This window comes from Ovis aries, chromosome 10, assembly GCF_016772045.2.
Source record: "Ovis aries strain OAR_USU_Benz2616 breed Rambouillet chromosome 10, ARS-UI_Ramb_v3.0, whole genome shotgun sequence".
Classification (NCBI taxonomy): Eukaryota; Metazoa; Chordata; class Mammalia; order Artiodactyla; family Bovidae; genus Ovis; species Ovis aries.
Genome location: NC_056063.1, coordinates 69,299,072 through 69,316,451, shown reverse-complemented (window position 1 = coordinate 69,316,451; position 17,380 = coordinate 69,299,072). Strand labels below are relative to the sequence as shown.

Sequence of the window (17,380 nt, the reverse complement as noted above, 5' to 3'; positions counted from 1 at the left end):
ACACAAGCTTGGGTCAGCAACTGAAATAATTAAAGAGATACAGGGCTTGAATTTAAAGGCACCACAAAAATGATTATATTGACTTCAATATTTTTATCTTACTGATTTTGAATAAGCATTTTCAAATGAAACTTATTTTTTTTTTTCCCAGTACTTGGCCAACCCACCAGGTGACAGGTAGTTTTTCTGCCCCGGGGTTGTTCCTGCACCCCAGCCAGCCCCGTGGACCCTCCCCCTCAAGTCACACAGTTACCAGGTGTGCTCTGCACATTCGGCACACTCAGAAGTTTCACTTTGCCTCGGGTTCTATTATCAAGGATGCCATTTAGAAATTTTTATTTTCACCAAAAGCATTCAAACTGTGGGATAAAAAAAAGGCCCGAAATGGAAGCCTCCTCCCACTCTACATTACATTAGTGGCATTTTAAAATTACAGCCTCACCAGCTTCCTTCAGAAACACTGCATTTTTCATCTTCGGTGGCTGTGATTAAGTAACACTCACTCTGCACAGCTCCTGTGGTGACAAAGCTCCATTACAAAGGCCTCCTGTGTGGCATTCAGGTCATTAGAACTACACAGACTATTAGGAAACAGGAGCAGAGCTGCTAACAAACCCTTCGAATAATGGTTTCCCTTTTCTAATTGTGGTGAAGAATGAAGACTGAACTCAGGATGCTTTTGGAGTTGAATAAAATAGGAAAGGAAATGTATACGTACACACAAAAAGTATCGCAATGTTGACTCGAGTTCTCTGAATGTTATCCCATGGGGCTCTTAGCCTAGGAGCCCTGATCCCAGAAATCAGGGTTTTATTTCTGGATTCCACAAATTCCTTGAGTCGCCTCACTCAGTACTCTAAAGCAAGACTTGTGGGTGCAGGGAGGGGAAAAGAGGAGGTGGGATGAATGGAGAAAGTGCCACTGACATATATTCACTCCCATGTGTAAGACAGATAGCTGCTGGGAAGCTGCTGTATAGCCCAGGGAGTTCAGCTTGGTGTCCGTGATGACCTTGAGGGGTGGGATGGGAGCTAGGGGGAGCGAAGCTCAAGAGGGAGGAGATAGATGTAGACACACAACTGATTCACTTCATCGTACAGCAGAAACGAATACAACATTGTAAAGCAACTATACTCCAGTTAAACAATAAACAAAATGAAAAAAAGAAGGAAAAGAACATGCTTTTTAAACTAAAAATAAATAAGAATGCCTTCCAAAATTCCAGGTGGCGCTAGTGGTAAAGAACCAGCAGGAGCCATAAGAAACCTGGGTTTGATCCCTGGGTCGGGCTGGGTAGAGCTCCTAGAGGAGGAAATGGCAATCCACTCCAGTATTCTTGGCCTGAAAAATCCCAGGGACAGAGGAGCCTGGTGGGCTACAGTCCATAGGGTCGCAGAGTCGGACATGGCTGAAGCGACATAGCAAAACCCACAAGAGTCAGTTCCTATAATAAATACCTCTTATGTATATTTATATTTCCTACTGGTTCTGTTTCTCCGGAGAACCTTGATTAACATGGTATCCTCTACTGAAGGTTTAGTTTCTGGAATGTCTCTACCGGGGACCGGCACCCCGCCTTAAAAATGCTTACACGTCAACCTTAACCCCTGACATGAAAGCTGTATCTCCAGCAGAGGGCAGCACTGAGGCGCACAGTCAGGTTCTCTGGGTGAAAGTGAAAGTGAAGTCGCTCAGTCCTGTCTGACTCTTTGCGACCGCATGGACTGTAGCCTAACAGGCTCCTCCGAACATGGGATTTTCCAGGCAAGAATACTGGAGTGGGTTGCCATTGCCTTCTCCAGGAGATCTTCCCGACCCAGGGATTGAACCCAGGTCTCCTGCATTGTAGGCAGATGCTTTACGGTCTGAGCAATCTGGGTGGCCCAGGCCCACCCATGAGGTCATTTCGGCCGGGGCCTCAGGATGGCAGAGGCGGGTTCTTTATGGACACTCGGACATCCAGGCACAACACCTTGACGTATCACTGCATCACAAAAGCTGAGCCCGCCTGCGGTAAGGGTGTCGTGGGATGCGAAACACAGGCCCATGTTTTCCTGGCACTTTGATTAATCGTTAGGGGAAAGTCTGGCTTATGTGGGAAGTGATTGACTATGCGGTACCCTCTCCCCTGAGCTTGTGCTAAACCCAGACCCCAGACATGCTCTTGGCATTCCATCTTTCCGATGACATATAAAAATGAGAAGCCACCCACTCTGGGCTGTTAGAGGTTCCACCGTACTGTTAGCAAGACAGGGTTTTACACGTGGCAAAACGCCAGCGCAGAGAGTGGAGTTCCGACTGCTTTTATCCTCTATACTTTATAGATTGTTCTGTTATTTGCCCCAAAGATTGACTAGCATGTGGCGGAGGCCTTGTTTATCAGTTAACATATATATATATATATTTCCGCCCCCCCTCCCCTGAAGTGGTTGCCTTTCAGCATTGGATTTAAGCAATTTCTCTGTAAAATATCCTAGCATGCTGAACTAGGCAAACGCTACCTAAAATATATTATTTGATGATCAAGTGGGCATTTCCCTGTAAACACAATTCTTAAAAAAACCTCAAAAACTGAATAGTGAGGGATGAAGACTGGAGCAAAATATTAATATGAGACAGGTTTTACACTCATGCTCAATAGATGTCTTCTGATCAAGTTACAAAAGGATATTTTTTCATATTGATCCAGCACACAAACTTGTGTTCCATACACGAGGAAATTTAATCTACATGAGCATCACATTTTTATTAGCTGGATTTGGACCCCAAGTTCTTTCCATAGCCATCTAATTGTTCCCTTCACCAGTTCCCTTTGGAGACTAAATTTGACATCTCCAAGTCTGAAAAGGAGCTTTCCATAGGGAGCTCTACTGCCCAGACATTAATGGAAGAGGCAGGCAAGTGTGGGGCCCTGAGGGTTGGATTTATATAAATGGAAAGATTAGTCTCAATTTTTTGGCTTCCTTCAACCTTGCCTCTACTTTTTCTTTTTTTTTAAGCTTAAGGTGCTTCTTGTTCCCTACTCTAACGTTTTTTCAAACGATAACACATTGGGCAGAAAAGTCATTTCAAAGGCCATCCCCCTTTCCTGATTCATCGCAGCTTGGGCTGCCATTCCAAATTTCTGCAGAGCCTCTGTGCTCTCTATTTCAGTGAGTTCCGCACACGGCTAATGCCTCAGCCTGAAACTTGACACTGGTTCAAGTCGTTTAAAGGTCTGCAATCCTTGAGCCACACTTAGCAATCTGGTGCTGCTCAAACTCCCAGAAAACACCAAGCAGCTTGTCATAGAATTGTATAGATTTGTATCTATCCTTAACATACGCAATCCTCATTTGGGTTTCTAGGATCAATTCACTTATAAAATGCCAGGCTCTTCTGTCCATGGAATTCTCCAGGCAAGAATACTGGAGTGGGTAGCCATTTCTTTCTCCAAGGGATCTTCCTGACCTAGGGACTGAACTCAGCTCTTCTGCATTGCAGGCAGATTCTTAACTGTTTGAGCCACCAGGGAAGCCCATAGAATACTCAACATGTCAAAATAAGGAGACTGCTTCTCATGTGTCGTCACTGAAATCCAGTCCTAGTTATTTCCTTGTGGCATCACAAGGGAAACCTTGCTGTTTGTTTCTTCGGGAAATAATCCCAAACTCACAGAAAAATTGCAAAATGGTACAAAGAACACTTGCATACTCTCTACCCCAAATCATCTATTGTTAGTTTTTTGCCTCATTTGTTTTTTCAGTTCTCTGTCTCTCCTCTCTTCCTCTTTCTCTGTCTCTATTTGTCTCTCTCATATATCTGAGAGTGACTATACATACATGAATACTTTATAGTCATATGTGCAATTTATACTATTTGAGAATACTATTTGAGACTACATGTGAGTGAGAATGTACACGTTAGTGTGTGTGTGCACGCTCATTCCTGTCCGACTCTTTGTGACCCCATGGACTGTAGCCCATTAGGCTCTTCTGTCCATGGGATTTCCCAGGCAAGAATACTGGAGTGGGTTGCCATTTCCTTCTCCAACACATGTTAGTACATATGTGTTAATATATGTAACTTACCTTGTTTGAGATTAAGTTGCACACTTGGTGGGCTTCACTCTTAATACTTCAGTGTGTATTTCCTAAGAGTAAGGATATGCTCTTATGCACCAGCAAATGTAAGTATCAACCTCACCAGATTTAACACTGACACAGTACTTTTACCTAACCCATTGTCTATATTCTAACATGTCCACCGACTCAGGAATATCCTTACAGCGTTTTCTCCAAAAAGGATCCTGTCTAAGGTCATGCATTGTATTTCAGAGGCATGTGCCTCAGCCTCTTTTACTTTGGCACAATTCCTTTCTCTTTTTTATGACACTGGCCTTCTTATAGACAATAATCCCTTAACAGCATCTGTTAAGGGCTCCTGAAAGAGGGTGAGTCCAGTGGAAAGAATGGACTTTAAATGCAACCATGTACACAAGTAATGTTTAAAGTACAGGGTAGAACTGAGGCAGGGTCAGTGTAGTCATCAACCCAGCATGGAGCCAGTTCTCCAAAACAGACCATCTCTAGACAGCTGTATCTTGGTTTTGCATTGCATGAAGACCTAAGATCCCTTCAGCCAAGTTGGTTATCCTGGTTATTATGGGAGCTGTAAAAATGTAGGCATCCTGCCACATGATAACTAAGGAACTAGACAGGAGGGAGAAAGAGAGACAGAGGGAGAGAGAGAGCATCCCTATCAATTATAATCTATTCTGGGAGCATTCGGTGCCCCTTGGGGATAGTGCTGGGCTTCCCAGGTGGCGCTAGTGGTAAAGAACCTGCCTGTCAATGCAGGAGATGTAAGAGATGCAGGTTCAATCCCTGGGTCAGAAGATGCCCTGGAGGAAGGCACGGCAACCCACTCCAGTATGTTTGCCTGGCGAATACCATGGATAGAGGAGCCTGGTGGGCTACAGTCCATAGGGTTGCAAAGAGTCAGACACGACTGAAGTGACTTAGCACACATGCACAAGGACAGCACCGTGATTTCAACAGAAAATACAGATGAGATCATCACAATGTTGCTGTCACCTCACTAGGAAATGCACACTCCTCCTGCCCCAGTAAACAGATCAAGGATCCCTCTGCTCTCGTGTGAACTTCACATCTCTCTTCCTCTTTACTGTCCATCCTGAGACCATTTTGTACAAAAGAAAGAGACTATTTTCAGCACACTTAAGATGCCCACATGCTGATTTACCAAGCAGAAAATGAGGAATAATAAAGGAAACATCTGCCATCACCTGGGCAGTTGATGTCGGCAGTGTCCTGAATTTCTACCAGGGATCAGGCCTCTTGATGAAGTCATAGGACAGAGCTTCTGGGTGGTATATGGTGAAGCCTTAGCAACAAACATTAGGAACATTCACATTTGCCAGGGTGAACAGGAACCGTGGGGGCACTTACTATTCATGCATGAACTGCGGTTGTTTCGCCATCTAGTAGGAAAGAAAGAAACAACTACAGGATCAAAGGGAGCAAAGGGAAAGAGGATGGATTCAGAGTCATCTACGAGATTGTGATTAGGAGGAAGACTTGCTGGCCTCTCTAAGCCTCACTTCCTTTATACTAAGGGGTTCTGATAACAAGTCACAATGAAAAGAGCTAAGCATGCATGCTGCCTATCAGAGGTCTGGGCGACACAGTGGGCAAATGATGCATGTTTGTTCCTGTCTAACGACAGGCTCCTGGGAAGCAGAGCTTGAGACACAGATTGGATACACATGATATATGGAGGAAAGGCTTTTAGGACGTGCAGAGAGGAAGATGCTCAGCAGGGTTGTGGTCTTGGTAGGGACAGAGTAAAGGGACAAAGTAGCTGATTAAATAGTTAATCCCACTAGGGGACTATAAGTAAAGAAAAAGGTATGGGAGAATCCTGTTAAGTTAATGATCACTCAGGAAAGCAGGTTTGTTTAACCATAAAGCCAAGCAGGCCTGCTTAGCAACAAAACTATGCAACAGAAATCTGAGACAGGCACCCAAACAATAAAACAATGGGAGCCTGAGACCCACATCCTGCTCAGCGAGCTCAGGAAGTTAATGATTCCTAGGACACGCTTCTCTGGGCACTTCAAAAACAAAATATAAGGGAAAGGTGGCATTATACTGCAACCTGAGATGACATCATTCTTAGTATAAGTTACTGCCTTTTTATCTTGTGGCTTCCACTGTACCATGACAGTTCTGGCTTGACCACGTAGGATTAAGCAAACTCCAGTGGCTCTGGTAAAGAATCCGCCTGCGATGCAGGAGACCTGGGTTCGATCCTTGGGTTGGGAAGATCCCTTGGAGAAGCCAGTAGCAACCCACTCCAGTATTCTTGCCTGGAGAATTTCATGAAAAAAGAAGCCTAGAGGGCTAAGGTCCATGGGGTCGCAAAAAGCTAGACACAACTGAGCAACTAACAAGTTCACTTTCTTTTCATGACAGTTCCAGCTTGACCATGCAGGAATAAGAAAACTCCACCCCACATGGAGGAGAAATGGATGGTGGAAGGGTGATGCCTACTCAAGAATGATGAAGAAGATGGTCTTATCCCTCTCCCCATTCTCCTTTGGTTATAAAACTATAGTCCATTAAGTTTTCAGGGCATGGCACCCTCTCGCCTACCCACTTGTAAGCCTCACAAGCATCCTATTCTAATAAATCACTTCTTATCTACCACTGTACCTCTCACTGAATTTTTCTTGTGCTGAGGCATAAAGAACAAGAGATACTTGGAGCCCCCTGCCTCACCCTCCAAGACACATTTCAGTGGTTCTAGCCTCAGCTGAAGACTAGTTTGAGCTTCATCCGAGGGGGAGTTCTGGAGCTCAGATTTGGTCCAAGTTAAGATGAGACTGATGCTGAAGCTGAAACTCCAATACTTTGGCCACCTCATGTGAAGAGTTGACTCACTGGAAAAGACCCTGATGCTGGGAGGGATTGGGGGCAGGAGGAGAAGGGGATGACCAAGGATGAGATGGCTGGATGGGATCGTTGACTCAATGGACATGAGTCTGAGCAAACTCTGGGAGATGGTAAAAGACAAGGAAGCCTGGCACGCTGCAGTCCATGGGGTCGTGAAGAGCTGGACAGGGCTTAGTGACTGGACAACAACAACAAGATGAGAAAGCAGGTCAGACACTTGATCTTGTCAGACACTTGACCCTGTCTTAGTCAGCCCCTGGCCATGCAACAAGGCTAAGTACCTCTCCCAGACAGAATGGCTGCCACAGGGTTCCTCTGAAGAAGGGGCATTTGTGAGCAGGGCTTTCTCGGAGATCAGGAGGATGGGGGAGAGTGCACTAGCCGCTGAAGGGGTCTGGGTGAGACCCCACAGCACCCACTGGTGTTCCCTTGTCCCTTCTCATCTGAACAAGGGAAACTTTAGAACACAGCCCTCGATTCTCTGTAACTGAAATGGCTTCATTGTTGTCATTTTTAAACTTTGGTTGAAAGAAGCGGCCACTCACATCACAGAAATCTCTGAGGCATGCTGGGCTAATTGATTCCACGGAGACAGTCTTTCATTATATTAAACTCCTCTGGTGCCCAGAACAGACGATACCAGCCAGGAGGAGAGGGGCCCATGTCTGCGGTCAAGCTTTAGATGATTCCAGTGACCCTGGACTGCTCTGATTCACCCCAGTCTCCAGGAAGAGGTGCAGAACCGGCAAGAGCTGGGGCATTCAAAGTCGCTGTCAATTACATCACTGCCTTGCTTCCCTCCCCAGCATCCTCAGTGTCTGGCGCCTTTCTAAGTCACTGAGTCATGGACTCACTTGGGATAGTCATCCTTTTCTCTGAGACCTTGGCAGGGGGATGGGGCAGGGCAGGAAAGTGTGAGCAGTGGTGGCTGGGTGAGTGGAGAACTAATTTGTATTTATTTCTAACCCTGTTAACTGGCCTATCATTTCCCTACTCACACAGTCTGGGGGCTCAGTGTGAGTCGAACAGTTATTTAGCTCATCAAATGTAGTATGCCCCATAAAACTGCAGAGACGCTGGGCAAGACTGGGCCTGGGAACTCACGGATAACTTTTATATTCTGTACTACAAGGTAAGGCACAAATAAGTTAACCATATTTTTTCTCCAGAAGAGATATATATATATATATATATATATATATTATTTATTATGTGTATTATAGCATTTTATATATACATACATATGCATACACACACACACATATATACGTCTATATTTTTCTATAAAGTTTTCTTATCTTATTTTTGGTCTTTCTCTCCTTACTGGACTATAGCTTCATTTGTTCACTGTTGTAACCCCAGCACCTTGAATAATGGGTGTTTCAGATCCCACAGCGGACCTGCAATAAGCATTTTTTGCATATATAAATTCACATTAAAATCAATTCTTAGATTTGAATCAATCTAAAAAATGTAAGGATGATACTAAGGTCCTCTATTTTAAAAGCAATACTTGTGTAAATAATTAACATTACTTTTAAAAGGAGTACCTTTCTGGCGGAGGTGCTGGTGAAGTTCATAAATGCTTAATCTATGCTGAAAAAAATTTGAGTTACGTGGCCTTCTACCTTCTGACTCATCATTCCATTTTCTGTTTCTTAGCCCTACCATAAATTTGAATCGGTAATTCCTGCCTTGATCAATTTGATGTGTAAGGAGGGGGGCCCATCAACTTTGGAAACAGAAATGCTAAGTTAAAATTCCAATTATGCAGGTGATTCACTGCATGAGACATGCCTGTCTCAGTTTCTAGTGTGTTCATTCTGCCCCAAGCCTCTCTTTCAGGAAAGGTACATATGTTGCCTGAAGCAGAGAGACTAGAAACCTGCCTCCTGTATTTTGCTTTCTCTTCTTCTATGGCATCCTTATGAAGTAGAAGTCCTGAATCTTCCAAGACTATTGTTCTAAATTATTTTTAATCAGCACATTTAAAAATGACCAATGAGAACTGGCAAAATAAAAATCTAGGTAAAACAAGACAACAAAAGGTGAAAAGCAGATCTTATATTTTTCATTTATGATTTTTGCTTAAGAAAATTGTGGCAATCATTATTGTTGATTAAAACATTATAATGGGTGAAAGAAGAAGGCATTTAAACAAAGTCTAGCTCCTGTCTAATGGTCTTGAGAAAACCAATAAACCCAGCACATTTTCCAGCCATCTTCCCCTCTGAGAAAACGTGTGGTGGTGGAGTTCACTCCAGTTTTAAAACAGAAGCATAAATATGTGCTTATGTATAACTGAATTACCTTGTTGTGCATCGGAAGCATTGTAAGTCAACTATACTTCAAAAAACATATATATTAAGAAAAAAAGCAGAGACATAAGACTTTCTGTTTACAGACACAAAGCTGGTCCCCTGCACATCTAGACAAGTGCACAGAACCAAGGGCATGTGTCTGCGGCCCCAGCAAAAGCTCTGCATCTACAGCCGCCCGGCCTTGACCCTCCCAAGGACAACAGGCCAGCTCTTGGACCAAGCTCAGCTCACCAAGCCTTTCTGCAAATCAGCCTGTGCCTTTGTAACCCAATTCCAGTATCATGAGCTTCTGCCTTTTTCCGGACATCAAGTCCCCCTGCCGTATCCCAGTTTCCACGATGGGAGCCTGTCAGGTTTCTCTGAGCCTCACCTCCTTCCTTGTCCCCACATCACCCAAGCACATACCTTGCCAGTTCCCTTTGGGGGCGGAGGCACTAACTATTGGGTCTCCACTGCCTGGCTCGGTGATCTTGCAGCTTACATTTGTCCTGCGGTCACTTTTACAGAGCATGATGGGGCAGGGGTGGGGGGAGTAAGACACGCAACATCTCTGAACCTCAGTTTCCACACCAGGAAAGTGAGGATAGTCTTATTCCTCGGAGCTGCTGTACAGAGTCAATGGAACAATGCACATAAAATCTGGTGCCAGAAACTTAGCAGGGGCTTGGTAAGTGAGAGGTAGTGGTAGCTACTTGACCTACCCAACCAAGTCAAAAAAAGAGCAGATATACTCCAACAGTCACGTCACTTTTATGAGGTCTCCTAAATTGGAGGGAAAGATGCTGAAGCTGAAACTCCAGTACTTTGGCCACCTCATGTGAAGAGTTGACTCACTGGAAAAGACTCTGATGCTGGGAGGGATTAGGGGCAGGAGGAGAAGGGGACGACAGAGGATGAGATGGCTGGATGGCATCACCAACTCAATGCACATGAGTTTGAGTGAACTCTGGGAGATGGTGATGGACAGGGAGGCCTGGCATGCTGCAATTCATGGGGTCGCAAAGAGTCGGACACAACTGAGTGACTGAACTGAACTGAACTGAAACTGTAACTGAATTAAAGTTACAAAAGCCAGGTGGCACAGTGCAAAGACTGGAAGTTCAGAGGCAGATATATTTGATCCTGGAGTCACCAGCAAGCATCAGTGAGACCTTAACCACATCACTTAATCTCTTGAGGCCTCACTGTCTTCATCTTTGGACAAGAGGTTAAGTTACATAATGCTTTAAGTCCTTTAGCTCTAAATTTTTGACTCTTTATGAAAAATAAATTCTTCATATAGTAACAAGTATTACCTTCAACAAGACCCCCACCCCAATGATGAGCATAATAATCAGGGTTTTAGGGCTCCTCTCCTGCACATTGGGAAGAGTGTTGTGGGTCCCTAGTGTAAGAGGACATTTGACAGATGAGTCCAAGGGATCTCTAATACAGTGAATCTCAAAGTGTGGGGTTTCCAGATCAGCCACATCTGTTGGGTTCACCAAAAAGTTCGTTCAGGTTTTTTTCCATAATATCTTACTGGAAAATCGGAATGAACTTCTAGCCAACTCCATACATCATCTGGGAACTACTATGAATGTCAGATCTCAGGTCTTGTCTCAGACCTACTGAAGGAGAAACTCTGGGGGTAGGCTCAGCCATCAGTGTTTCCACAAGCTTTCTGATGATTCTGATGTTCCAGAGGTGAAAACCACGGTGCTAATCAATGAAAGCACTGACTCTCTCTCTCTCACACACACGGAAAACCTTCACTCCGAATTAAGAAGATAGCTATCGTAGAGTAAGGACATTTATCCTACCTTATGGACTTGTCCCTACTAATTTCTAGATGTTTTTAAAAAGAACTCAGAATTGCCTATTGACCAACTTCACTTCCAGTAGATTATTCCATTTTGAAAGAGAAACGTATGCCCACTAGAAAATTAAGCAAATTGCGAAGGACAAGTAAACATTGATTGCTAAGGGAGAAGGAGGCCACTTATCGTATTATCTCTTTTGTGAACTCACTCCCTCTGCTCTCAGCTCACTCCAGACATCTTACATTTTAATACGGTGAGGATGCCTCCAAACAGCGGTTTAATTCATTGATTTTTCTTGCTATTTTCATTATCTACTTAAGGACACACTACATTTATCGCGGCTTCAAAGACTGCACTCGGTGCATTGCGTTGCCGTTATGTGAAGGAGGGTCTCAAAAATAATACAAATGGACACCACTAAACAGCCTCTTTATCAGTGCAGAACAGCAGGCTCCCAACAGGTGGTGAAGCCTCAAACCAAAGAACATAGGTCTTAAGGAGTTAGTGCTCACACATAATTAGCACCAGAGGAACCTAGGAACCAACGACAATTTACAATGCCACTTATGGGTTTGGTCTGGGTATAACCCCCATTCTCCCAAATCTCCCAACAATACCTCTGAGCTTTATCACCCACCTCACACCATGCCTGCTCCCTTACCTGCCTCCTATCAGAGTCCCACCCTCTAATCAGCCTACAGTGGCCTCTAGCCTCCACATCCTTCTCCCCACGTGGCCTTACTAAATCTTGCACACAGTGGTTCTTGTGACACCTCATTATGGCACTTGGTTTACATCCCAGCCTTCCTTGTTGGGATGTTGAGCACCTTGGGATCAGGCAGTATTTTTCTTTTTTTCCTTTTTTTTGGTGGAGGTGGGGAGGTGGGAGATTGGAGGTGAGTGGAAATCCCAGTAGCAGCATGATGGGTTCTTGTGTCTATTGAGTGAAATGACTGTATTTTCTAGTCACGTCTTCCTTTTTATTTTAAGTGTTTTCTTCAAAAATTGAAGTATAGTTGATTTATGATGTTTCAGGTATACAGCAAAGTGATTCAGACATCCCTGGTGGTTCAGACAGTAAAGAATCTGCCTGCAATGTAGGAGACCCAGGTTTGACCCCTGTGTCAGGAAGATCCCCTGGAGAAGGGAATGGCAACCCACTCCAGTATTCTTGCCTGGAGAATTCCATGGACAAAAGAGCTTGGTGGGCTACAGTCTATGGGGCCACAAGGAGTCAGACACAACTAACTCTTTCACTTTCTCAGATATACACACACAAACACACATTCTTTTTCTGATTCTTTTCCTTTAGAGGTTATTACAAGATATTGATTAAAGCTCCTTGTACCTTTTGGGGAGACAGATATTTTACCCCCCAAATAATGACCTTGCTAGGAGGTTTTCAAAAAAGATAGAGAAAAAAGAGAATGTCCTCGTGCTATTACTCTCCAAGAAAAAAATTGTAGTCAAAAGCAAAATTTTCCTCCTGTTGTGCTTTCTCAGCTATCTACAGAGCTAGTAATTTTTAGAGGAAGCCTGTCAGAAAGCTTGGGGACAGAGGTTAAATTAATTTTTTTTTGTTTGTTTTGACAAATGGGTTGTATTGGAGTTTATATCACTTCTACTTTTTTTTTAAACCTTTTGGAAGTCTATCAGAGATCAGCACCGTCCAGGGAAAAACATGAATTGAGGGGGGAAAAAGAAAACCCTCCACGTATACAAACAGTGCTGGGAAGTCACTGCAGGAGCAGGAGCAGGTGGTCAGGAAGACCTGTGAGTCAGGAAAGTGAGGGAGTTTTCACTCCTCCTACTCGGGACGTGTGTGGCCATTACTCAGCCTGGTGTCCTTTGGATTTTTGCTTTCCCATCCAGCTTCACTCTCTCAAAATAAATGCCAGTAGAATACCCAAGAAGACCATGATGGTGGGAAAAGGGAGGAGAGTTTTGAGGAACATTTCCACTGCATGGGAGATGGTTTGGAAAATGTAAATGATAGAAGCCAGGCTGGCTTTAGAACCAACCTCTCTGAGCTCAAGAACAAAGACAGGCAGGACAGTGGAGAGCCTGGGTCACTGCCAAGGAAAAGCTCCCATCAGAACAAGGTGGTCAGAGCTAGAGTCTGGGAAATGGAGGGGTTGGTGGGATGAACTGGGAGGTTGGAACAGACATATATACACTATTGATACTATGGATAAAATAACTGTATATAAAGATAACTAATGAGAACCTACTGTATAGAACTCTACTGAGTGCTCTGCGGTGACCTAAATGGGAAGGAAACCCAAACAGGAGGGGATATATGTATCAGTTCAGTTCAGTTCAGTCGCTCAGTCGTGTCCGACTCTTTGCGACCCCATGACCTCCCTGTCCATCACCAACTCCTGGAGTTCACTCAGACTCACATCCATTGAGTCAGTGATGCCATCCAGCCATCTCATCCTCTGTCATCCCCTTCTCCTCTTGCCCCCAATCCCTCCTGGCATCAAAGTCTTTTCCAATGAGTCAACTCTTCGCATGAGGTGGCCAAAGTACTGCAGTTTCAGCTTTAGCATCATTCCTTCCAAAGAACACCCAGGACTGATCTCCTTCAGAATGGACTGGTTGGATGTCCTTGCAGTCCAAGGGACTCTCAAGAGTCTTCTCCAACACCACAGTTCAAAAGCATCAATTCTTCGGTGCTCAGCTTTCTTCACAGTCCAGCTCTCACATCCATACATGACCACTGGTAAAATTATAGCCTTGACTAGACGGACCTTTGTTGGCAAAGTAATTTCTCTGCTTTTGAATACACTCTCTAGGTTGGTCATAAAGTTTCCTTCCAAGGAGTGAACATCTTTCAATTTCATGGCTGCAGTCACCATCTGCAGTGATTTTGGAGCCCAAAAAATAAAGTCTGACACTGTTTCCACTGTTTCCCCATCTATTTCCCATGAAGTGATGGGACCAGATGCCATGATCTTAGTTTTCTGAATGTTGAGCTTTAAGCCAACTTTTTCATTCTCCTCTTTCACATTCATCAAGAGGTGTTTTAGTTCCTCTTCACTTTCTGCTATAAGGGTGGTGTCATCTGCATATCTGAGGTTATTAATATTTCTCCCAGCAATCTTGATCCCAGCTTGTGCTTCTTTCAGCCCAACGTTTCTCATGATGTACCCTGCATAGAAGTTAAATAAGTAGGGTGACAATATACAGCCTTGACGTACTCCTTTATGCTTCCTTGATCTGTCCAATACTTTTCTGTTTTTTTTTTTTTTTTTTTTTTTTTACTTTTGATGGAGTACAGTTGCTTTACAGTGCTGTGTTAGTTTCTATTGTACAGCGAAGTGAAATCAGCTATACGTATACATATTTCACTTCGCTGCACACTAGAAACTAACAGCACTGTAAAGCAACTGTACTCCAACAAAGTAAAAAAAAAAGCAGAAAAGTATTGGACAGATCAAGGAAGCATTTTGCTGCAATTGGCTTCAAGAAGAAGAAAAGGGAAAGTGAGCAGCAACTAGAAGTGGGATTGAGTTCAGCCAAGTTTTTTTGCAGATTGAATATTGCTTAGCTGAAATCCAGCTGACACGCTGCATGTGGGTATCTCTCAGCAAGGCAGGGGAACTCATTCCTTCCAACCATCTAGATTCATCATCCCATCTGCGCCCACCTATCCTGGCTCCACACACCAAATGCCAAGCCCGGCTGCACTGGAAAGAGAGAGTGAATATAAATAGTGGGACTCAGAACTGCTACTCAGAGATGCTGGGGAGGAAACCAAACCCCATTTTTATCTTAAAAGAGGATTGTGGGTGTAGTGGGTTTTTGAAGAAAAGAGCAATTACTTTAATGATCTGAATTTTTATTGTAGAAAAAGTGCATCCTATTAAAGGAAATATGGACAGATTTCAACATTCAGAGGAAGAAAGAAAAACAAGGCCCACTGTCCCGTATGTCAAATACGAATCAAGCATATTTTAGGGTATTCTCTTTTAGTCTTTTTTGGTACACGTAAACATTGAAAACTCTTGTTGAAAGCATTGTTTGACATTATGCATACTCATTTCTCATGATATGCACACAGTTTATAACATTACATCACTTTTCATCAAATGAATTCATCATAATGTATTTCTCATATTATTGAATCATAATGCGAGATATGAAGAAAAGGTAAAATACCTAAAAACTTGGAAAGAGGATGATACAAGGCTTTGAAAGGATTTGAAACTAATTAAGGAGACCTGGAGATGTGAACCTAAAAAGAAGCATATGGAATTCTGGACAGACAGAAAATAAAAGTATTTTTAAAGTTAAGAAGAAATATTTATTCAGAGAAAGAGGATAATAATTAAGGCGCCTTTCTAGTTGGTTATGTGATTTATTTTATTATTGTTGCCATAAAAAATTATATCTTATTTAAAATTCTTGTGAATTTATGGTTATTTTATAGAGTAGATTGAAAGAGTTGAAATTACTGTGTTAAAACATGGACATAGTATCAATATTTTTTCTTGCTTTGCAAAAGTCTCATACTCATGTGTGGTCCAAACAATATGTGCAATTTAATGTCATTTTGTCATCAGGCCACCAAGCCTATTACTTATTTAAAGACTCTTTGCTAATTGAAATGGTAACAATTGATCCCTTCAGCTTTCTTTTCTTCCTACACTGGGTAGGTTTAACATTTCTAATGTTTGCTAATTAACTTTCATTCTTTCTTTGACAATTATAGGTTTAAATCCACTAAAAAATGGCATTAAAGTGTTTATTTTTTGAAAATCAATACAGAGGAGCTCTTTCTATACTGAGGCATCCTGCTTTTCAAAGTCATATTTGCTGCAAATATTCTCCCCAGTGTCTGTATCTTGGTAGTTGATACACAGAAAGGGAAAGTGAAAGTGGCTCAGTCATGTTTGACTCTTTGCAACCCCATGGACATACAGTCCATGGAACTCTCCAGGCCAGAATACTGGAGTGGGTACCCTTTCCCTTCTCCAGGAGATCTTCCCAACCCAGGAATCGAATACAGGTCTCCTGCATTGAAGGCAGATTCTTTACCTGCTGAGCCACCAGGGAAGGCCAAGAAGACTGGAGTGGGTAGCCTATTCCTTCTCTAGCAGATCTTCCCAATCCAGGAATCGAGCTGGGGTCTCCTGCATTGCAGGCAGATTCTTTACCAACTGAGCTATCAGGGAAGCCCCTGATACACAGAAGTTTTACCTTTTTCTTTCGTCAATCCTACTTTACAGTTTAGAAAGACAAGATGGCAATGATGACCCTGTATGTAAGACAGCAAAAAAGACACAGATGTGTATAGTGGACTTTTGGACTCAGAGGGAGAGGGAGAGGGTGGGATGATTTGGGAGAATGGCATTGAAACATGTATACTAAAAAAAAAGAAAGAAAGAAAGACACAATTTGGGTCATTTCATTCAGTCACTTTTCTGAAGATGTTTACCTAAACAATTTACACTGTGTTCCCTCACATATTGAAATTTGGGAAGGGATGAATCATTCATCATGTCACGTGAGGGTCATGACCAGACATTAGCCATTTAGCTGACTGAGCTGAATAGGATACTGAATTGATAAGTTCTTCCTAAAGGCAAATCTGTATGGGTTTCTAATTCTAAAAATAGGACAACTCTAAACTTTCTTATGAAAATAACCTGGTCCATTCTTGTATTTCCCTTTTAAAGGCCAGTTTGGAAACATCTGTCATTGGTAGTTTGCAGTGCTTTAGGTAGCACTTTTATGGCTGTGCAGCATCATCTGAAGGGGTTCTGCAGAGTTGTAGATATTCCACTTTCTTGTTACTTATGTTACTGGGATTCTGATTACATTAAGTATTCTTTCTTTCACCCCAGAGAAGCATACATCTGCTTCTGCTGACATCTGTTCTCCTTTGTGGGTTCTGAGGAAACATTTATTTCTTTTTTTTTTTGCTTTTCTTCCTGTTTTAGTAATGTCTGCTTCTCATCTTAATAAATCACCTTTGTTTGGCAATAACTTAATAGAGGGAGAATGCATAGCTAAAGAGGGAGTGTGTAGCACAGAATACTGAATTCTGGACAAGATTCTTGGCTTGCTGCATGGTGTCTTTCAGACAGAGCCGAACTAGCTTCATGGTGTCCTGGTTTCTTTTTTAAAGTGTGTGAGTTGCTCAGTCTTGTCTGACTCTTTGTGATCCCCTGGACTGTGGCCCGCCAGGCTCCTCTGTCCATGGGATTCTCCAGGCAAGAATACTGGAGTGGGTTGCCATTCCCTTCTCTAGGGGATCTTCTTGACCCAGGGATAGAACCGGGGTCTCCCACAT

General features: G+C 43.1%; 1 protein-coding gene and 1 long non-coding RNA gene across 2 annotated transcripts in view; one reads left to right on the top strand and one right to left on the bottom strand.

The window, feature by feature from the left end:
* The window catches only part of GPC6 (glypican 6), a 1,226,659-nt gene that overhangs the window by 211,150 nt on the left and 998,129 nt on the right, over positions 1-17,380 (bottom strand). The gene's annotated exons all lie outside the window — the stretch shown is intronic.
* LOC132657305 (uncharacterized) lies at positions 1,694-6,707 on the top strand. The gene is made up of 2 exons (XR_009595279.1): positions 1,694-2,013; positions 6,477-6,707. It is a non-coding gene; the product is annotated as an uncharacterized LOC132657305 (long non-coding RNA).